Source organism: Carassius auratus, unplaced genomic scaffold (genome assembly GCF_003368295.1).
Source record: "Carassius auratus strain Wakin unplaced genomic scaffold, ASM336829v1 scaf_tig00214205, whole genome shotgun sequence".
NCBI lineage: Eukaryota > Metazoa > Chordata > Actinopteri > Cypriniformes > Cyprinidae > Carassius > Carassius auratus.
This window is the reverse complement of record NW_020527558.1, coordinates 603,732-627,294: the sequence shown is the minus strand read 5'-3', so window position 1 is coordinate 627,294 and position 23,563 is coordinate 603,732. Positions and strand designations below refer to the sequence as shown.

At 34.6% G+C, this 23,563-nt stretch overlaps 1 long non-coding RNA gene across 1 annotated transcript; it reads left to right on the top strand.

Annotated features, from left to right (window-relative positions):
• The first annotated feature begins 6,278 nt into the window (after positions 1-6,278).
• Positions 6,279-8,157, top strand: LOC113091526 (uncharacterized). The gene is made up of 3 exons (XR_003287376.1): positions 6,279-6,372; positions 6,539-6,616; positions 8,105-8,157. It is a non-coding gene; the product is annotated as an uncharacterized LOC113091526 (long non-coding RNA).
• The last annotated feature ends 15,406 nt before the right edge of the window (positions 8,158-23,563 follow it).

The following is a 23,563-nucleotide window of genomic DNA, read 5'->3' as shown; positions in this document are numbered from 1 at the left end:
ATTTCCTGAGCACCTACCTGAATTTGTTGAAAAAGGGACTTTAGATGACAATGTGTTATTTGATGAAGACTTTTCAATTGATGAAGACCTATCATTTGAAGACAGTTTTGAGCTTAACCAAGAGGAGGGAACAGAACTCGAAAGCTCTACAAACACTGTAGATCATCCACTGTACAGAAATGCACAAATTTCTGTTGCAGAGAGTCTTCTCCTCATAATGACTTTTGCAAACAGACACAAAATAACAGGAAAAGCTCTCAGTGATTTGCTTACATTAATATCTCTGCATTGCCCCTCTGATACACAGACTGAGTGTCTTAAAATTATTTTGGTGATCCCTCCTCTCTGCTTTTGCACACATATTGTAGCTCATGCTTCATGATTGTTGAGAGTACAGACACACAGTGTAAAACCTGTGAAGCCAATGTGTTGATGGAGGGGTCAACCTCCTATTTCATTGAGGTTCCCATTGAAGCACAACTGAAGAGATTGTTTGCTCAGGAAGGTTTTGAAGTAAAACGTAAGTTCAGGTTTAATAGACATAAAAAGTATCAAGACAGTATTGAAGAAATATATGACAGAAAAACCTATCAGAAATTAACTACTTGCAATGGGCCTCTCAGTGATTCCAGAAACATTTCGTTAATGTGGAACACAGACGGTATACCTATTTTTAAGTCTTCAAAGTTTTCTGTTTGGCCTTTTTATTGTGTCATAAATGAGTTAAATTTTGTTGAACGCACGAAACGAGAAAACATGATATTTGCAGGTGTTTGGTTTGGGGATTCAAAGCCATCAATGTTGACATTCCTTGAACCACTGTGTGGCACTACTAATACTGTTCAATTCAATGGACATTTTGGGTGTCTAAAGTGTGAACAGCCAGGTCAAACAGTGAAGACTGGAGAGAGAGGGTTTGTAGATCATTCTAAGATGGCCTATGATTCCAACAGCATTGTTCGTGGGGTGAAGGGACCTACGTTTCTCAGCAGACTAACAAGCTATGGTTTGGTCTTGGGCACAGGTATAGACTACATGGTTTTCCACAAGGGTTCTCTCGATGTGCATTCAGTATGGTCAGATAAATCAAAGAAGTTGACAAACGTCTGGAAGAAATAAGGCCACCATTTATGATTCGATTCCCTCGTTCTGTGTCTTCTCACAGGATGTTCTTTAAAGCATCTGAGTATCGGTCCATTTTGCTGTTTTTCGGGCCAGTTGTATTCCGGGGCATTTTTGCAGGACTGTACTACAACCATTTCCTGCTCCTTAGTGAAGCAATCTTTATTCTTCTGATGGAGTCAATAACCCCTGCTCAAATAGATCATGCTGAGAAACTACTCTGGAATTTCTGTTCTCAAATGAGTGGACTCTATGGTGAGCGATACATGACAGCCAATTTGCACTTACTTGTCCATTTAGCTGATAGTGTGAGAGCTCTTGGACCTCTGTGGACACACTCTTGCTTTCACTTTGAAGACAAAAATGGGTACTTGCTCCGTCTTATACATGGAACCCAGAATATACCTGCCCAAATGGTAAATGCTGTAAAGACTATACAATCTCTCCCTAGCATCACACAAAACATAAAGCTGAATATAGTAACTACTGAGTTTTTGGCCAGAATGACAAATAGCAATAGTTATCAACCAAGTAATGTTGTCAATATTGTGTCCATGTTAGGGGCATCATTCAATAGATGTCTTGAAACTGATGATATTTTTCTTCTGGAACAGTTTCTTGGTCAGGCTTTACATAGTAATGTCGTCAAGGCATATAACAGAGCTCAAATAGGGAAAATAATTTACACTTCCCAGCAGTATGTCAAAACCAAAAGACGAAACAATTACACAGTGTTATTTTGTGATGGTGCGCAGATCAAATATGGACAGATTAAATTATTGTGTTCCTACAAAGAACCCAATGAAGGTCAGAATGAGATAAAACTTGCATTTTTGAATGAATTTGCAGTTGCAAGCATAAATCTTCTACAAGATACGTTGACAGGTGGAACGTGTTTCCATATTGTTAGCCTCCTGGAAGTTCCTGTGAGAAAGACAGTGGTAGTACTTGAAGGTATTTTGGCCAAGTTGATGTGCATTGATTTGTCCTCGATGCCTGGTATTGTGTTTGCTGCACATTTCCCTAACAAACTTGAAAGGGACTAAAGATATTATAAAGTCAAAGATATGATCTTATTTTGAACCGAAGAGCCAATGTTTTTTCCAACTAGTTGAAAATCCTTACTGAAAATGTAAAATATGTTGATGGACAAATAGTTTATAGTGATGCCATCTCAACTGTTTTATATGGGCAAATCGATTGTCATACATAAAGGTCACTTTGGGGCTAACATGAAAAGATGCATACATCTGAATATAGCCTACAACATTAAAATTATTAATGATATGAGTTTTTGGCAGTTAAACTGATACATCTGAAATGTTGAAATTGTAATTTCTTTGCTCTCGAGTGACCAATAAATTACTGTTTTTATTTTGCAATGTGTTTTGTGTGGTTAATAAAATTATTTTACTGAATTACATGCAGTGAAATATTTCAAATCATTTATAGAAAAGAATATAAAAGAAGAGGGTCTTTGCAGCCTAAAATAAAAGATTTACAACTATTTTATTCATACAGTAATACATTATATTTAAAAAATCATGTGGATTAAGATATCATATATGATATGAAACAACCAAGACAGTGATCCAAGTCTGAGAATTCAATGAGCACTTGTGGAAATCTCTTCCTTTGCTCTATCTGAGTTAAGCATGAGATGCATGAATTGAAGCTGGGATGAGAGTATATTGAGTTCATTATTGCTCCAGAGAAAAGCCTGAGAAACATGAGAAATAAACCTTTGTCTCAGTTTGGTGTCATATGGATCTCAAAGTTGTCTAAGAGAAATAAATGAAACATGTTGGAGATCTCTTTTCAGATTTTCTTTTCCTCTGGGTAAACATATCTATTCTGTGATGACTCCTTATCAGTATAATTCAGAAGAAGAGAATGAAGCACAAGATAATGAATTGAGTGACAAACCAATGCAACCCAAGAAACAAGCTCTCTGTGCTAACAGGACCATGAGTTCAAACAGTATATTTAAAAGATGTATTAGTAACATCAAGTCTTATAACTGTCTGCAAACCACAGCTGTTTTGTGGGACTCTTCTCATGACAAACACCCGACTGATCAGACAGTTTAGCTGTGATTACAGAGTGCTTGATTTGATGCAGACTTGACAGAGTCAGTAATACTGCACCTGATCGTGTCTGAGTGATCATGGAAGGTAAAATAATGATCACAACTATTACATCATTTTTATTCTGCATCCCAATCCCATGCCAGTTAAAAACCAAAAAACCCAAATATAAAAGCCATTTCCATCCCTAAAATACATATTTTACAGTCACTGTAATGCACATTGATCATAAACACAGCTCAAATGCTTCCTACTAGTATGGCCCAAAACATTTAGCACAGTTTTAGAAAGTAGATTGCAAAATGTTTCAGTTCAAGCATTTCAACCAAATTGAATTGAATTTGCTCCTCAACAGATTCTGAGCTCATTGATAAATTTAGATGTGATCCCTTCACACAGTGCACGCGCGATCACGAAATCGACAGTGAAAGTGAACTGTGACTGTCAGCACTCATTCAAAGGGATTTAAATTCCCCACATTGATATCTTCCACATGGATCCTAGGAACTTCCAGGGACAGCCGTGAAGGAGCTCAGTGCCTACAGCTATTTTATGAACGTGCCAGTGTTGAGACATTGCAAGCTGAACTGATCAGCCTTCCACGGCACTGGGAAAGACTGAAACAATCACTAATGGAGAACTGCAACATTAATGATGAAGCAGGGGAAGGCTCTGAGGTTCCTGATGAAAGTGTAGAGTTTGTGAGCAGATGTTGTTCTACATGCAAAACTGTCTAATATGCTGCCATCTCTTGTCTCAGTATAATCTGCTTACTGATGCTTATCACATCATTGGTTTGGGCTAAAAGTTCCTCCTATCTCCTATCCGAACTATTACTCAGGTTGCCTATGAGAGGACCTTCTCCACCCTGAAGTTAGTGAAGAACCTTCTAAGAACCTCCCTCAGTCAAAAGAACCTTGAATCATTCCTTTTGATGTCAACAGAGAAGGAGATTCTTATGAAACTTGATAAAGATGACATAATTGATAAGATGGCAGAGAACAGTGAGCTACTGTGCCGCCTACTGGTGTACTAGTAGTGCTCATTACTTTCTGTTTAGTCTTAGGCCCAAAAAACATATACTGGCATTAGAGCCTTTAATTATCGTTCTGTATTAATGAGATGCTTAATGACACACACACACACACACACATCGGAAATATACAGCTCACACATCCAGGAAAAAATAAACTTGTAAACACTGCCCCACGACTTTCATTCACTACATTATATTTTCCAGTGACGAGAGGATACAATCGCTGTTTTTAAGTAAACTCACTCTAAAAATATAAACGCACAGATGTGAATACATGCAACTTAACTTTCTCTCTCTCTCGCTCTCTCTCTCTCCCTCTCGAATAGGCAATATTTGAGAAAATGGTTCAGTGATTTCTAATTATTGGGGGGATTAGCCCCCATCAATGTCTACCGCACACTCAAAAAAATGGATTTGTGGCACTGTTCATTTTACACATATGTTTTGTTAAAACAACACAAATATATTTAGTTTTCCGCCAAAACACAATTGTATTGTGTTTAATCAACTTAAAACACTTAATTACTAAATTTTACTTAATTATCAATCGTCAAACTAACGTAAAGGGTTTAATTTCGTAATTAAAAAAACCCCGGAAGTGACGATTTCCAACGCATTTGATGACGTTGCGGAGGGGAGCAAGACATACCAGTCAGGTAAGACAATCTAAAGTTTTTCTTGTGTTAAGTCAAAGTCTTTAATTTCTATTAGAGTTTCTCTTTTGGGGTGCTTTTGTTTTGCAGTCTAGTATTGTGTAATCGGTTTATTGCACCGTTAATAGATGATTTTGAGCGGTCGGGATATGTGAAAGCGCACGACTCTCTGTAATGTATTTACTTTAGTATATATATATATATATATATATACACTAGGGCTGAAACAATTACTCGACATTATCGACGATAAAAATAAAATTGTCGGCAAATGTTTTTGAGTAATGTTAGTGGTTTGATCTCGTATCTGCCTAATTTGAAAGCCTGCAATAATGCAGTTTGCGCTGTAGCGCAAGATTGTAATACACTCTCCTGATTCAATTCAAAAGAAGAAGATAGCACTTCAGTTTGAGGCAAACTGATCCGATTCGAACCTTGGATGAATATGTAAATATATACTGCTCTCAATAACTGCATAAACATAACAAAAAACTGACCGCGATGTAAAAGCTCTTAAGAACACAGCGATGTGGATGTTTGCACGAACTCTGAGGTTCTCCAGGCACTCCAGTAAAGAAAAGTCCAGTCACGTTTATTTATATAACAGTCCTTTATGCAATAGATAGCTTTTCAATATTAAACATGAAAATACAGAGTCAGTGTCGCTAGAATTATAACTTGATTTCCTGTTATAAAGCAGCTCTCCAGTGTGGAGCTAGCTAATAATAAAATCATTTTATAAGTGGGGGAAATATTTCATTAAAGTTTTAGTTCTGCGCTAGATCAAACCAAACTGTTTTGATTATCATAACCCAATAAGGTATTTTAAGAGAGATTGTATTTATCAATAAAATAAATCACTTACCTTTATTTTATATTATACATATAGCTTACAATAAGAGATGTTAAGAGACAGAATGATTTGTCATTCAGCTACTTCCTCATATAACTAATCAAATGGCGAATAGGAGTTTCTCTCTTATCTCATAAGATAAATAATCAATAAATGTCTAACCATGAGATGTCGACCGAGTTTGGAGGCCCCTGGCTCAGCACAGTGGAAGTATTTGAAGATTTGTTTATGAACTTGGCGGTGTGGTCATACAATGACTTTAAACCGGACACTACTCTGAGCTGTTTACATTATACATATGCTCCAGATATGTAATCAGGTCCTCCTATTTGGAATGGTAAACATTACACTATTCATCACTCACACAAATAAATCACTTAATATTTTGATCATTGAATTGGTTTTTGCTGTTCAATTTTTTTTTTTTTTTTTTGTAACACATTGCACTTCATGTGTTTACAGATTTGTGCCGAATTTGAGACATACAGAATTACAATAGGCTCATCAGAATCAACAATCTTTGACAAACTTGATCCGGACTGCAAAACTTACGAAGATGTTTGCATACTGAAGAAGAGTCCTTGGACAAATAATGAAACCCTCTTGGTGCCCACTACACAGGTAAGAACAACTGCACTCAACACAACCTTGTATTAAAACATTATTCTCTCACTGGCCACTGGGAATTGACAAAAAAAAGACAGGTATTATAAGATAAGGTTTATTTATACAATAAATACAAAATATGTGGTATTACTATAAACTGATAGATTTATTATAATGCAAGGCAGGGGTGTCCAGACCTGATCTAAGAAAGCCAGTGTTCTGTGGAGTTCAGCTCTAACACACCTGCCTGGAACTTCAGGTAAGACTTTTTTGTTTTATAATTCCCAAGAACCTTGATTAGCTGGTTAAGGTGTGTTTAAATGGCTAGGTCACCCAAAAATAAACATGTCATTACTCACCCTCATGTCGTTTCAAACCCGTAAGACCATCATTTATCTTCAGAGCACAAATTATGATATTTTTTAGGGATGCCCCGATCATGATTTTTCATGACTGATACTGATTTTTTTACAAGCCAACTGGACGATTTTTTTTTTAATCTTTAAGCAACAAATAAGAAGGAAGGACAGTCCACAGTCTACAGTCCAATATTGAGGAAAAGCTCAATAAAGCCCCTTTCACACTGCGATTCCGGGAAATACAGGTCCCATAACGACACGTGACATCAGGGCATGACGTGTAATGTACGAGTCGAAAACATTAGGCAGGTAATACTTTCACTGAATCTAGCGAACGATCTCGGCGTCAGCGCGGAAAGTGAAGAACTAACTGATCTCTGCTTCATACAGTTTGCACTTTTTTTTTCAGTGAACGTTGATCTTCCTTCAAAACAGCCGCTAAAAGAGTCGCACGATAAAGTGCGTCATCACTACGACACAGCATTAGATCTGGCTTTTGTTCACACAGCGCTTGTCCCGGGATTGAACCCGGCAATGTTACTAGGTCCCTGACCCGTGTTCAATGCTGGAATCAATCCTGGGACGTGTTTGCTTTCCGGAAAAATCGGCCGAAAAAAATTCCTAAGACCGGCCGATTACCAATCGCATATTTTAAGCAAAAACCGTCCGGTTTCCGATTTATGGCCGGTCAATTGGTGCATCCCTAATATTTTTAGGAAAATGCGAGAGATTTCTGAACCTCCATTAAGGCTGCAATGCAACTGAAATGTTCCCAGAGTCATAGTAAGGACATCAGTAAAACAGTCCATGTGGCATCAATGCTTCAGCCACACTTTTACAAAGGTACAAGAATACATTTTGAGCAAAGAAAACAAAAATAGCGACTTTATTCAACAATTCTTCTCCAAATCACATATGCCGCCATTATGGACAGTAACAAGAGGCATGAAAATTGCTTTCCTCTGCGTGTAATCAAGGCTCAGTGCATGCGTGTTCTAGGTCAGCAGCACAATGCGCATGATTTATTTACGTGCTGTTAATAATGGTGGAAGATGCGATTTGGAGAAGAATTGTTGATTAAAGTAGCTGTTTTGGTTTTGTTTGCACAAAAAAGTATTTTTGTTTACTTTGTAAAATTATGGTTGAACCACTGATGTCACATGACTGTTTTACTGATGTCCTTACTATGTTTCTGGGTCTGGGAACATTCCAGTTCTGTTGCTTACCGTACAGGGTCCAGATGTGTGTACCATTTTCCACTGTAATGTTTGTTAGAATCCCATCTTGACTGCTTGCCTGTATTTCCCATAAGAAGATGAATGACTGACTTTTTTCATGTAATTTTAGAAAAAAAAACAAAGTCTAAATTTTGTTGTTTTCATCTTCAGACTAATGAAATTGAAGTATCCAATGAAGACCCTAACAGTATGGAGTATATCGAACTCGTGGGAATCTATTTGAAGCTGCATCATTGAAGACAGTCCAGCAGAAGTTGGAGTTTTAAAGGATACAGTTCTTCAGGACCTAAAGCAGTTTACAGTCTGCAAAACCATGTTGCTGGGACTGATATATGGACTAAACTTGAGCAATCCTCCTGAATTCAGGTACACATTTGGAATACTGAAGAAGTTATTTCTGGAGCAGGAACAGTTCCTGTTCCTGGAATAAGGTTTGATTGGTTGCCCATGAATGCCAATTTGTGTAATTTTGTAATGTGGTTTAAACTGTATTTTACTGTGTGTAATTATTTATTGCTTGTTTAACAAATACACTTTGATCATTTGTGACATCTTGTCTTTTGTCTCATTACAAGACAAATCACACAAAAAATGCTTTGTTGAAGGGAGTAACTTTAAATAGAAAATATTGTGCTAAAGTTACTAGAACTAATTGTGTGGAACCACTGTCCATAATTGAAATGAGTAATTTGAAACAAACCTTCTTATGTTGATAGAGTGAAACAAATTTGGCTAGATTGTAATAAACCAAAACAGGTTGAACTGGTTTAAGTTGAAGCAAAGTGAATAAATTGAGTTGGTTGGACATTACTATTTCACATAGATTCTACCTCATTCAATTGTGTTGTCACAACACAAGGAGTTTGCATAGATTCAAAAAATTCCATTAATGTTAACAAAACACAGTTTGGTTGTGTGGAACCACTGTCCATAATTGACTTAAGTAAGTTTAAAGAGTAATTTTTTTGAGTGCAGTTATCGCCCTGATCAGACATATGCTGTGGCACTATCATGCAGTGTGTAATGATATGAAGTTAGCAAATATTAGCGATTTTTTGCAAACATTTCTTTGAGAAACATGACCGTTAATATGAACTCACAATTTAATGTAACATAAAACAATTGATTACTTTTTGTTGAAATCTTTATTTATGCCAGAAAAGCTTACATTTATGTTTCTTTTTGTTCGCTGTAGCAGCCATGTTGCAGAGATAATTCATACCCCTTAGTTTGAAGTGTGGTCCCGAAAAATCTTTGTTAGAAGGGCTATCTGGCCCTTCCCCTACCCCTCCAACCAAAAGAGAATCGAGACAGAAATATGTTTTTATTACCTTTCTGGACATGGACAGTATACCGTGCACACAGTTTCAATGGAGGGACTGAAAGCTCTCAGACTAAATCTAAAATATCTTAAACTGTGTTCTGAAGATAAATGGAGGTCTCACAGGTTTGGAACGACATGAGGGTGAGTTATTTTGATTTTTGGGTGAACTAACCCTTTAAGTCTACACCATTATTATTAATATTATTATTAATATCAACAGGCCTACCTATAATTTATCATTTTTCACTCACTTTTGCCAGTGTCAATCACCTCAACTAGGAAGATGTTTCTTACTTAGACAGCTTTGATGTTATTTCTGCATGTCTCAGAATGCTGACTGTTTCTATAGCAACCGGGCGCTTCTAATGGCAGATGCAGTGATGCGTGACTTTACCAATTAGCGATTGGCTCCATTCAGAAGGTGGGGCTTCCTGCGATTCCAAAACTGACATGTCTTGGGAATTGTATAGTCTTTGCACACATTCACAGCATCCAAAGTATATGAGGAAGTCATGATTTTTATCTTCATCCAAGCACAAACACAGAAAGCCAATGTCACTCTGAGGGGATGTTGTCCGACAGGATGTCTACAGCGGCCCCCTTACTTAAACAGCCACAAAAAGAGGTCTTGTAATCATACATAATACAGTCTTGTGTCATATATAATTGAAAAGGTCTTTCAGAAGACATCAAGCAATATTTGTTTCCATGAAAGAAATTAACATAACATCAAGTATGAAAATGTGCCAAACAATGGACATGTAAAAAATATACACAAGGTTGTTTTTTTGTTCATATCTTATCACACTCTGAGGTGCAAGTCATTTGTTTATCTAAGAGAAAAAAACAACAGTAGATTCCCCAGTTGCACTAACTTACTTTTTTATTATTGATACCCAGGAAGTGACTATTTTGTTCTCTTAAACCCATCGGCTGGAAACAGTGCTTTATTTGCAAATGCTTTATGCAATATTCCAGTTTTCCCTATAAGTTACAACCGGCTCCATCCATGATAGAGTGACAGTTTTTGTGAAACCAATGCTTAAAAAGAAAAAAACAGACAAAGAATGAGACACTTATACACTTCATGCTTTGGGTGTGAGAAATGCACATTGTAAATAAAATGTATTATTATTATTATTATTATTATTATTAACTCTCTTTTCAGCTTCTTTTTAAACACATAAAAAGATTCTGGGTAACACTTTAGAATAAGGTTCCATTAGTTAATGTTAGTTAACTACTTTCGTTAACATGAACTAAGCAAGAACAATCCTTCTACAGCATTTATAAGTCTTAGTTCATGTTAATGTCAACATTTACTAATGCATTATTTAAATCAAAAGTTGTGCTTGTTAACATTAGTTAATGCACTGTGAATTACCATGAACTAACAATGAATAACTGTATTTTCATTAACTAACATTAACAGATGAATAAATACAGTAATAAATGTATTATTCATTGTTTGTTCATGTTAATTAATACATTAACTAACATTAACTAATGGAACCATATTCTAAAGTGTTACCAGATTCTGTGACCGTAAATTGGAGCAGACACAGACACAAAAAAAATCTTAATTTGTGTTCTGAAGAGGAACGAAGGTCTTACAAGTTTGAAACAATGTGAGGGTGAGTAATTAACAGTGTTGGTCATCTTACTTGAAAAAAGTAATTAGTTACAGTTACAAATTACTTCTCCCAAAATGTAATTGAGTTAGTAACTCACATTACCACATTGTAAAAGTAATTTACTCAGCAAAGTAACTGAGACGTTATTTTTTATGTTCTATAATGCTATTACATCCTATAACATCTTTAATATATAAGATTTTTATATTAACTGATTGAAGAATAAAAACACTAAGTATTTTAGAAAATGTTGTATTTATTTGAACTCAATAGATTGCAGCCTGCCATATGATATGCATAGAAATAAAAACATATACAAAATAAATATTGAAAATAAAATTCAAGTACAAAATTAAGACAAACAAATTTAAACTTGGGTAAAAATAAACAAAGGGAAAACCTGGCCATTAGTGCAAATCTCTGTAAATGTATATTAGGTATAAAGTTACTGCACAATAAACAGAACACTATCGAACTCTTATGGTGCGTTCACACCAGATGCAAATAGAGCGTCTGGCGTGAGTGATTTCAATGTTAAGTCATTGCAAAGACGCGAATAGACAACCTCTGAAAATCAGCAAACACATTTTTTAAACTGCATATTTGAGTTTAAAACAACTACATTCTTGAATAAAATACTTAAAACTACATTTCATGAAACGATAAAAGTAATATTTAGAAAATTATCTGAATAAAAATGGTGGTTGAAAATGCTGCGTGAACTCAACTGGCAGAAGCCCCCCCCATGACCCAAATTCGTGTCTGTTGTGAAGTTTATTTTATACACAAATTAAGCGTATGAACTAAAAATTTTCAAGCGTCCAACTACGCGCAAATACCACGAGTTATTCACGCAGGTCGTGTCTGGTTTGAACACAGCATTAAAAATATTCATCACAGTAACATGTTACCATGTGTTGAGGTGAGGTGGTTCATAAGATTTGAGTTGCCTGAGGCAGCCGTGGATAAAGTCTTTTTTCCTGGGCATACCCTGCATGTTACAGAAACATTCTCGCCTTTAATTTCCGTTACTTCCAGTTCGAGAACGCCATTATCGGTGATGCCGTCTTGTGTTTAGTGGTTGTCAGAGCATGCAGTGAGACAGAGTGAGCAGGGCTGCACCCACCCATCCAATCATTATCGGATTTTCAACGGTGTCAGGCAGCTGATGTGTAACCATTAGCTAAAGCATGACACCTTGCACTTTATTCAACCAAATTGTAGTAACGCGACACTTCTCAGTAAAGATAACGGAATTGCAACTATGGGAAAAGTAATTAATTAGATTACTCCGTTACTGAAAATTTAACTCCGTTAGTAACGCTGTTATACTTAAACGCTATTATTCCCAACACTGGTAATTAATGACAGAATTTTCAAATTTGGATGAACTAAACCTTTAATCAGTAATGACTCGGGCATACCATACGTTATTTTAATGAAGGCTTACATGCAGCAATTTTATAGTAATTTACTCATTTAGCTAATGATTTTATCCAAACTCACTTTTCCAAAGGGACACTAGCTATTTTCATTACCATTCAAATAGTGCAAATTTAAATTGCGAACTGAAAATATGCTTAATGGAAACATGTCAATTTAGCAAAAATACCCATACATCGCAAAAAAAGTTTTACTCTCACATGAGGTGATTTTTCAGGCAATTTGAGAAAGGAATATGTCATAAAACTGCCATGGCAATGGTTTTTCCGCATTAACAGGTCACATGCCATATGTAAAAAGTAATGATCATTTCATATGTGACTGCTCTCAAGTATAACTGGCTTTCCCTGCCATTAATGCTTATGCTTTTAACACTGCACAAATCTGTGGCACATTACCAATAATTTTCTTCTATTAAATTTGGATAAGATAGAGATATTACACGCACGTGAATTGCGCAGAGATCAGATCAAAACAAAACAATGGTCACTAATTAGAAGTACAAAACAAGGATTTGTAAAGAAGAAAGTCATGATATAAGCCAAGAAGGGACTGGTTTTCCTTTCCTAAAGTAAGGAAATTTTTCTTCCTTTGCTCCTGTTAACAAACTTTGGTTTTAATGAGACCTCATACATCATCCACCTGGAGCTGCTTCTGTGTACTTTTGGCGCAAGCTACATAAAAGTGTTTACACTTACAGTATTAGGTTTTGAATATGGATATTTTTCTTACAAAAATGGCTCGATTCACTACTTAAATCCTTTGTTCACCCGCCAGAGCTGTGTAAGACACTTTTTTCTTATGGATGGGCACTTTTTATTTAACTTCTTTTGAACTGGTGAATTTAACAACTGCTGAGTGCCATGAAACAGCGTGAAAGATATAAATCTATTTTTTATATAACTCCGACTGGATTCATCTGAAAGAAGAAAGTCACCTCAATAAATCAGAATGTCGTGCAAAAGTACACTTATTTCAAATTATGAAAATCGTGAACTACATAAATTAAATGCACACAGACTGAAGTAGTTTACGACTTTGGCTCTTTTAATTGTGATGATTTTGGCTCACATTTAACAAAAAACAATTCACTGTCTCAACCAATTAGAATACTTCAGAAGAACAATTTAAAAAAAACATATTTAGTGATTAGTCAGATCAGGAGTCTTCCCCATGATTGTGTAGCCTAGTAAACCAAACTGAAAGACCATTTTGAAGGCTCAGGAAAACTTTGCAGTTGTTTTGAGTTGATTATCTGATTGGCATATCAATATATATAATTTGACCAGGTGCTCAGTGCTCATGTATCCACTGAGAGCAGTGTCACCTCGGCTAGTCATTCTGACATTTCCCGCTGGCTCTGATGTCTCTGTAGTAGTTAAACATGAGATATAAATCATTTTGGGTGAATCTAACTGTAACAAGGAGTCAGAGGAGTTCAGATCCATGTGCAGAAACTTTATTAAGAGAATGGTCATACAGGCAGAAATCAGGCACGGGTTCAGGTATGTTAGGGATATCCAGAATCATAAATGGTAATGGGCAGAGATCAGGGCAGGCAGCAGAGAATCAGAGTCAGTTTAAACAATCCAAGATCATACACAGGAAGAACAAACTCTAGGAAAAACACTCAGAAATGTCAGACAGGCTAATCAAGACTTTGCAGTGAGTGAGAGTGATTGTGCTGCTTTTATGTGTGTGTAAATGAGGTGCAGGTGTGGCAAGGAAATTGGCTGATGAATGAGGTGCAGGTGTGGCAAGGTGATTGTGATGCAGTGACTCATGGTGAATGTAGTTTGGGTGTGGTGCAACAGTATGAGAGGTGCTAGTGTCCAAGTGACATCTGGTGGTTGATGGGTGGAATGGTCCTGAGTGGAGTGCCCTCTACTGAAGTTCATTGGCACTCCATCTAATGATCGTGAAACTAACTGGCAATCTTTGTATCAGTATATATCTGTTATTTCGGTAGCACTTTATTTTACAGTCCTGTTCCTCATGTACATACTATGTACTTATTATAGTAATTACAATAACTATTTAATAACTAGGTAATAATCCTGAACCTACCCCTAAACCTAACCCTACCCCATGTAGTTACCTTGTATTACCAGAACTTTCTTAGATAAATACACTGTAAGTACACTATAAGTACATGTTAGTACACGTACTGTAAAATAAAGTGCAACCGTTATTTCTTCCAGGTCATATCGTTTAGGCTGAGCACAAAGTTATGTTTAATAAATTATTTATTTGTTAATCGTAACACATCGCTGACATTGTTGCATACATTAAACCACATTTTTCCTTTTCCTTTAATTTCCTATGAGATAAGTCTTGTATACTTTATACTTATTTTTTTTTATATTTAGTTTTATTGTAGGCTATTCAGTGAATATAATAATTTTACCTAAAACTCACATTAATATGTTTTATATTTTTAAATTAAAACAAAATGGGTTGTGTTTTATAGTTTGAAGATAACGACAAGGCAGTGGTGCTTGATATCTTTTCGTTTTATTGTAATGCGTTTATTAATTGCATTATACATTTTGTGAAGCCTACTAACAAACATCACAGAAGAACATTGCACAACTCCGAGCATCACACAGCTGTGTTTCACTACTGAATGAATTGCATCAATGTTTCAATACCATTTCATAAAGACAGTCGCTTTCTTCATTCTTTTAATGAATCAGCAGTTTGAACAAATCATTTAAACTAATAAACTCATTTACTCACTCATTAAGACACACATTTAAAGGGATAGTTCACCTAAAAAATGTAATGGTCATTTACTCAGCCTTATGTCATTCCAAATCTGTATGAGTTGCTTTCTTATGTTGAACATACAAGAAGATATTTTGAAGATTGTTAAAAAACAAAATATACTTTTCTATCACTTATTTTATCCCAATTAATTATCCAGTACTACAGTATTCAATAAGTAAAGTCAACTAACAAATGTATTATGAAAATACATACAAAGAAAATGTTATTGAATTAAGGAAACCAGGAAGACAAGCAGATGTGAGCTCATAAAAACAACAATGTGTGCAATGTTTAGTACATTTAAAAGTGTACTGATAACAGAAGCAGAACACATGACATATATGTAGTTTAGACTTTAGTCCTCAGCTGAGTGAGTGAGATGAAGACTGAGCTGGGGTTCAAAGGTTGGGTTTGCTCTCATAAATTGTGCTTGTTATTTTTTTCTTTTCACTAATTTGCAGAGTGTGATCTTTAATGTTGCTAATTTCTGGTGCTTCTGAATTAGCAGCAGCATTTGAACACCACTTCAGATTGTCTCTGTTTCTGTTGTTTCTTTGTTTGTGTTTTGTTTTTGTATTTGGAAAAGCGCTCTTTTCATGGTAAGTATTAGTTTTAACAGTCCCGGGGCAGTTCAAACAGGTCTTGGTTCCTGGTCAGATCCATCTGATTCTCGATCACTCAGTTAATCGGAGTACTTCTCATCTTCTTACAACAGTTGATTTATTAATGGGTAATGTATTAAAACCTTGGTGAATAATTCATTGATGTATAGAAGTAAATAGAAAAGGTCAAATCTTTTTAAAATTCTAGTTTAATACACATCAATCAGTGACTCAATCAGTGGGTGTTCTTATAAAGTGAAAATTAATAACATACATTCAAATTGGCAAGATACATTTTTATTTATTTAACAAATCAGAACATACATTGAATTTTTTACACTTTATTTTTAATCAGTTTTTTCAGCATTGTTGTCATGCTATTTCAGTCTCAGCTCTATTTTATTATCACTCCTTAGATAACAATTTCTAACAATAATTCTTTATTTAATACTTCTCTTTTCTTTTTTGTCCACCCATGTAATACATTTTTACTGTATAAACTTAATCCCTTGCTCTCACTCCCACTCCACTGGGCTCAGATAATTTTCTCCGTCTCTATCACACAGGCATCCAAAATGCAAAAACCTATTATAGATCTTGATTCAAACATTATTGATACTATTTTCCTAAACTCATTCACACTTTCTACACTCTTTATTGAGCCAGAGTGCTTATTAATGCATACTTCTTCCCTTTATCTAAGGGATAATCGTTCATTAATTGTCCTTTTATTATCAAGGCTCATCATACATTCATCACTCTTGAGTGGATACTAGTTTCATCCAATTCTACCAGGTCACAATGAAGTGACAGTCCAGGAACGGTGCGCAACCTTTACCCACCCAATGCGGAATTTATTTATTCATGCATTCATCATCATTCACACATTCATTCATCCGAACACAGTTTCATCCACGAAACAAAACATAACACTCTTCTCTAGAGTGCCCTGCGGGGCCCACCCGTTCTGACCTATGAGAAAGCGACCTTTCACCTTGTTCTTTCTCCAAGCAGTAGCCGTGTGACTTTCTTTGGGATTCCTTAACTAATCTGTTTCACGTTTGTTGCTGTCCTTCCTAGGCCCAGTCTTCAATAAACACTGACATTGTTTTTCAGCCTACACTATCTTTGTTTCAATTTAGGTCAACTTTCAAGGCTTTCCTATTAACCCTCTGAAGTCGATTGATGCGTATTCATGTTATTAGGCATTTTCTGTTGATAACCCCAAAAAGAACTTAAATTACACTTTCAGTTTACATCAATTGAATCTGTAAATGGTCTACTTTTTTGTATACAGACATAATAACAACAAAACTTTGTGCACTTATAAAATAAAGATGACAAACAAAGTGTGCTGTCTGCAGCTTTTGTCTGTGCTGATCTTCATTTAGACACACGTCTTTATAATGAACTGTAACTCAGTGAATACTCAACAAAGAGACATGAGAGAGATGTCTATAGAAATCTTGACATGTCTACTTTTAAACTAAACAGTGCTGCCGAAAACAAATATTCTGAGATCAAGTAATCCATATGAAAACAACCCGATGTCTGTTTTTCACGTCTCCCTTCATTATCTTCTAATGCGACCACGCCCCCACGCTGAACGTGCTATTCAGATTATAATTTTTCACTGAAGCGCACGGCTTAAATACGCCACACAATTGACGACAATGCAGTGAGACTGTTCTTCAAGTTTTTATTTTACTGTTTGTTTCGCGATGAGAGGAATAAGACATAATTCACCCCAAAAAGATGTGATGTGGTTGAGGATTTGACATTTGGATTTCCTCAGAAAAAAATAATAAAGCACTTTATTCAGCAGAGATCATAAACATGAGTAAGTCTCTTTTTATTTATTTATATACTTGTACTAGTTTCCACATAACATGTTAACATTTTACTAGTTAGACTTTTTCCAAAGACTTTTTCCATAGTATAATTCCTGACTAAATGTATAATCAAGTGAAATATTATGACATTTCAATAACAATATACACTACTATACCATTCAAAAGCTTGATATAAATAATATAAATATAAAAAATAAATGTAACTGTAACAAATGTAACACAATGCTGTTCTTTCAATTTATCCCCCAAAAAAACCTGAAAAAATATCCTCAGCTCTTTTCAACATTAATAATAATAATAATAATAACAATTGTTTATTTTTTATTTTGTAGAAAATAAGATTGTTAAAAGGTTTTCTGAAGGATTGTGTGACTGGAGTAATGATGCAAAAAATTGTGTTTGAAAGTCAGCTTTGATTGTTCCTAATAAACTGTTTGACTGTACTCCCAAGTGGATATTAAATTATGTTGTGGAATAATTAATATTAATATTCTAAATAAACCACAAACATAAAATTATATACTTTTATTTTGTCCTCACATTCTTTCTTGTAACTCCTCCCTCTCAGTGACACAGCTTGACTTAAAGGCTCATTATGCAGCTCATTATGCAGCTCATTATGCGAGCCTTTGTCTTCTCAGGTGTAAATCACAATTATATTTATGATAGTACTCTCATATGACTTTTACCGACAAAAAGTGTCTTAGAAATTTAAATCAATATATTGTTTTATATAAGAGAGTTAAACAAGATGATTTTCACATAATTTAGAAAAAAAAAAATCTAGGCTACAAGCTCCAGTTCTCAAAAGTCCCGGAAACCAATGTTCTGTATGTGTTTTATGGCCTTATTCAAGTGATTTAACATTTGTAGTTTTTCACTAACCACGCATACATTTTTCTCAAAAACACAAACATGTACATACATGCTCCTCAAATATTATTATAGCCGGAGATGGGCATAAATACATGGAAATGTATTTAAAATACAAAATACTGTGTGGAAAAATGTATTTAAATACAGATACAGTATTTTGTATTTTGAAAATACACAACATACATGTGAAATTGAAGATTCAGTGCAGGTATCCCTATTAAGCTGGAATCTATCTGGGCCTATTCTGTATGCCAAAAAGCATTTAGATGTGTGCAACTGCTTAGAAACTTTTGTTTTAATTTTATATACCTATTTCCTTCCCCTGCAGTGTAAGAAATAAAATACTACAAAAACTAACTTTTATTATGTTTTATCACCATCATTAAAAGCCAACGTGACAGACTGGCGTTCCAATGTGGCCCAGTTCTGTTTGTTTCACAATCTTAAAGTATCTGCCATCCAATATTGCTGACCTAACCCACCCAGTTGAACTAGTTGATGGAAATTCAATGGGTGATATGACCAAAATCTTAATTTTACTTTACAGTAACAATATATGGCATAGTTTCACAATTATCAATATCAGTTTTGATACCACAGCAAAAACAGAATTTCAAACACTTTTGATGCTTTTTTTATGCAAGTAGTATAGTAACTTTTATATTTGTTTAATGTTTATTTGTTTCTATATACATAATTAGAAAATATAAAGTTTATCTAAAATATATATTTTTTTAAATTAGAAATCATTTGGCACAATTTTTTTGGTGAACAATAAAACTAAAAGTGTGGTGTATCTTTCATCATTGTCCTCACAAATGCACACAATCATTTACATTTACATTTATTAATTTAGCAGACGCTTTTATCCAAAGCGACTTACAGATGAAGACAGTGGAAGCAATCAAAAACAACAAAAAGAGCAATGATATATAAGTGCTATAACAAGTCTCAGTTAGGTTAACACCGTACACGTAGCATGGGATTTTAAATAATATAATAAATAAAAAGAAAACAGATAAAAATGATGAAAAAGAATAAAAAAATAAAAGAATAGAGCAAGCTAGTTATAGGTCTTTACACATACACACACACATACATATACAATTGCATAATAAATGAAAAGAAAATAGAATACAAAAAGATTAGAAAGGTAGTTAGATTTTTTTAAGAATAGAATTAGAATAGTGAGTTTTAAAGTTAGAGGGTCAAATAAAGACGGAAGAGATGGGTTTTAAGCCGATTCTTGAAGATGGTAATTACATTTCTAACAAGAGAGGTAATTCCTAGATTTGGAATTCCATCAGAAATACTTTCAGATAATGGGTTGGCATTCATACAAAAATGTGAAGTATTGTAACAATTAAGAATAAAACAGACTAGGATGCATTAATAGACCTCAATCATAAGGGTCATTGGAAAGAGTTAACCGACTTATAACCAAGGCCAAAATAAAAAAGAAAATATGATAGTACTAAACTTAATTGGATTGACACACTATAATTTGCTATTATACTTAAGCCAGAAACTAAGCTTTTTTTTGTACAGGCCTATCTAAAGGGTTAATGGTCCCACCTAGTGATCAACTGTAAAAAAAACAATAACAAATGTTACCTCTTCCCAACAGGGAAACCACTAACAATCAAGAATCTCACACACACAAACACTATAATTTGCTGTTATACTCAATATAACTCCATATACAAGCCAGAATCGATTATTAGTTATAATGGAAGTCAATGGGGCAAAAACAGCCCCAGAGAAAATGTTTAAATCTAATGCTGCACAAAAACTAACAATGCACCAAGACTGCGATAAAAAGGGAAAAAAATATCCATTCCACAATCACTTTTTATATTGAAAATATGTCTTTTTTTTATTTTTTTTTATCAGTGACATAATTTATGAACTTGATAATTAAAGAGTTAAAATCTTGGAATTTTTTTAAACATTTGGTAGTTTTGATCTGGACTGAGGTTGATTAATAGATTTATGCAAAAAAAGATTTTTTTTTTTTTAATGTATCTGATACATTTTTACAGCAGTTTAATTTAGTGAATGTTTTCATCCGAAAGGGTAGTGAATTTGCCAACAGGGTATTGTTGAGTTTTTGAAAAATCCCCAAATATGTGTCAAAATAAGATTTGTCACCAAAAAACATTCCATACATATCAAACACGGAGAAAGTTGTGGCCAAAATTAGACTCATCTTTACCCCCTAGTGGATGAAAACGTCCCCAACAACGCATAAGGGTTAAACACACATGGTCCGAGGTCACAAGCCAAAAACTCCTGTTTCACTGTCTACATGATAACACTGCAACCAGAGTTTTTGAAAATCTTCACCCTGGCATGAGTTTTCAAAAATGATGGGTTTCAGTGACCTGGTGTTGTATTTACTTGTGGATGAATGGCCAAACCGTGTAGAAAAAGCTGCTGTTTGGAAAATATCTGCATTCATGTGGACAGGGCCTTAGATTAAATTAACAGAAGATAAAAGAAGACACCATAGACAGTGAGCCATATTAATTTATCATCTTTAAGGGTAGTGGACAAAGAAGGAAGAATAAAAGGAAGTGCTGGGCAGTAGTGAAATGGGCATCTCTAAGGTTTCCTCATGTTTTCTTCTTCCTACATCTCCATCCACCTCTTACACACACTCTTCTTTTTCAGCTTCTCAGCTTAATTTCATCATTAGTGATAAAACATAAAACACAATCACAAGTACTCTCTGTAGTCAAAATGTATGTGGGACAGCAAAAGCTAAAAAAAAAATTTGTAAAAACAAATCATCATTATGGCAAATCTTGTTAGCTCCTATTCTGGGTTTAGTTTAGGTGCGTTTAGGTGCGTTCACACCATACTGTTATTACATCAGGTGAATTGGGAGTTTTCTGAGAGCTACAACTTGTACCACTACCACCTGACCAGCAGTGTTGGACAGTAATGAGTTATTAGTAACACATTACTGTAACACAGTTACTTTTGACAGTAACTAATACTGTAACACATTACTTTTTAAATAAATTAACTCCATTACCATTACCACATGGTGCATTGTCCGTACTTTTTTTAATTAATTTTGGCTGAAGTGTTGCCTATAGCCTAACCTGTTTGCAGCAGCGACACATTGATTGGAGGATGCCAACCACTGTTAACACCAGACGCACTGTGGGCGTGTTTCCGTTTATTTAAGTATGTGCGGCAGTCATGGCGAATCAAGGTGAGAGCACGCTTTCGCAATCCGTTCCCTCGGATTTGTAAACTGTACTCACAGATTCGTGCAGGAAGCTCCTACATGTTAACATACAGTTTTAATGAATATTATTATGTGGAATAGGTTTACAGCGAAGTGTCTTAAGTGATTCTCTATCAAGTCTAGTACGAGGTTGAATACAACGATTTAATAAGAAAGATGTGCATCAAAATCTTGTTTAATTTGTGATAATCTTAGAACTTGATTATTATTATAAAATAAACCTGTTATTGTGACTGATTCTGGAATAATTTGTTCCTCTTTTGTAAGTCATTTTGGATAAAAGTTAAATAAACTGTATAATAATATATTATAATGATAAAAATAATAGTTATTTTTATTATTATTTTAATTTATAGGCTTAATGAGTGCACTTAAGACAGTAAAAATGTTTGTCATTTAAATAATTAATGAATGCCTTATTTTTAAATAACCTTTTACAGTTATGGAAATGTTTATGTACTAGTCTTTCTTAACATTAAGATTTATTTTGTTGAGATCCAAACAGAGTTAGATGCATGCTTCACTGTTAATGTTATTATTAAATAATTAGGCCTATTATTACATTCAGTTAGAACTTATTTGTTTTGTATTGTTTTTAACCTAGTTTTCTTCTTTTTGGCGTTTATTTTAGGCTATACAACATAGGCAGCCGTGTCTTATCCTATTGGTGATTAATGTAAAATAAACACTAAAAAGCTGATCATGGTCTCTTATGATACTATGAAAAATAATGTTTAATAAACAGAAATAAATCTGCCGGTGGGGGTGGAGCCACAAAGCAGTGAGTTTACAAATTCGAAAGTGTGCGCATGGATAATGAATTTGTGGGTACGGATTCAATTCTCTGAGTGCACGGATTGAAAATTTTGAACGGTTTAAGAATTCGTGAGCACGGTTTATAAACTGAGGGGACGGATTGCAATACCGTTGCCACAGATTGTATGTTATTCTCCTACAGGTGAAACATTGCTGAAAACATGCAGCCTGTTTTTACTGTGGAGTCGCCAGGTTTTCAGGCAGCTCGTTCGCATGTTAAACATAGATTACATTTTTAAACAACATTTATATTTTTTATGTTTTCTTTTTATTGCATATAATTTATTGGTGTCAATAATATAATTGTTTCTGTGCGGAGTTTCTCGAAATTGATTCTGAATAATTCAGATTGCTTTTATTTCAAAATGTTTTGTGTTATGTTGTCCATTGTTGATAGTTTTCATACTTAAGCTGTGCAAGGAACATTTTTAAGGGCTCAACACAACAGCTTTTATGATGCAGAAACCACTTTATTTTTGATTCTGAATATACTATTCAGGTGTTTTGTTATTAGTTTCAGAAATCCTTGTGATATACAATATTTAGTTTGTGCTGGTGTGACTTAATCAAAATAGTGTTTAAAAATTACTTCCTGTTTATGTCAGTTTTGTGTTTGTATAGACCATAACGCATAAAAAGGCATTAATGGGAACATTAAAGAACGTTCTTTAAAAAGTAACTAAAAAGTTACTTTTAACAGTAATGCATTACGTTTTGGTGAAATTAATAAACAAAGTAAGTGAGTTACTTTTTGAATAAAGTAACTAGTAATTGTAACTAGTTACTATTTCTTAGTAGCTAGCACAAAACTGCTGACCAGCTCAAATTCATTAGGTGCTTTGTTTGGGCATTGACTGAAATAGTCCAAGGGTGTGAACAGCTTCAAGTAAAGCATTGTTTGTTGTCATCTTGAAATCACAGAAATTATGACACGGCATTTAATTGTGGATTGCCTTGACCACACTTTAAACCAGCCAGTCATTAGTGAGTCACATGAGTCTTAAAAAGTGCATGAGATTTCTCAAAATCCTTG